General features: G+C 39.0%; 1 non-coding gene across 1 annotated transcript; it reads right to left on the minus strand.

The window, feature by feature from the left end:
* Nucleotides 1-437: 437 nt before the first annotated feature.
* Nucleotides 438-601, minus strand: LOC129406712 (U1 spliceosomal RNA). The gene has a single exon (XR_008631185.1). It is a non-coding gene; the product is annotated as a U1 spliceosomal RNA (small nuclear RNA).
* Nucleotides 602-919: the final 318 nt, after the last annotated feature.

The following is a 919-nucleotide window of genomic DNA, read 5'->3' on the forward strand; positions in this document are numbered from 1 at the left end:
TTGGCAGTCTAGCTAGTCCCTGAGATTTTATCAGCTTCTCCTTGCACATCCTTCGTAACGCTGCCATATTGGTGGCTCTTTCAGTGTCAGGCGAATGAGGCCCATTGTTCTTACTGTTTTTGGCATGTTGAATATGCTACGGGTAGCTTGCCAGGCTCTACAGTGCGGATGGGGTACTCTTGATAGCTTGCTGGGCTCTCTGAGAGGGATGAAAGCTTTTAGGGCGGCCTCCCATTGCCCTTACAGGTGTTCCCATGGTTCACTCATATTTGAACCCCATCAGATATGGTGCAGAAATTATGGAAAATGGGTATTAAGTGTTTATGGTGTCCAATTAATTTATATTAATAAATATAATTTTGCAGTAAATTAGACATTCTGTCTTGAATATATTTGTGGAGTTATATAATTAATTAATAGGCCACAATTTTCCCCCCTAGAGGAGAGTGTGAACACAGTTCCCCACTAATACAAATTCTGCAGTCAAGATTCCCACATCTGGGGATACTGAGGGACTTGGCACATCCACAGGGCAATGGATAAGCCTTGTCCTAGGAAAACCACCTTCATTATTGTGAAATCTTCCCTGCCAGCTAAGTATCAAGTTTTGTTTTTAATTCCATTATAATATCTGAGTTACATTCTGGTACGCCTTCTTTTTTTTTTATTTAGATGATTATATAGATCTTACTCTCTCTAGACACTTATTAATGAAACATATCCAATGTAAAATTTGACCTTTTAATTTAGCTATATTTGTTTTTCAGTTTTAAAGAAACAAAGCCTTAATCATAAATACACTCCCTTTTACTTTGTACATAATAATTTACTATTATCATTTTAAAAGTCTTATGTCCCTCGCATGGCTGGAGCGATAGTACAGCAGGTGGGTGTTTGCCTTGCACACAGCCGACCCGGG

The sequence above is a fragment of the Sorex araneus genome, chromosome 7, assembly GCF_027595985.1.
Source record: "Sorex araneus isolate mSorAra2 chromosome 7, mSorAra2.pri, whole genome shotgun sequence".
NCBI classification, from domain to species: Eukaryota; Metazoa; Chordata; class Mammalia; order Eulipotyphla; family Soricidae; genus Sorex; species Sorex araneus.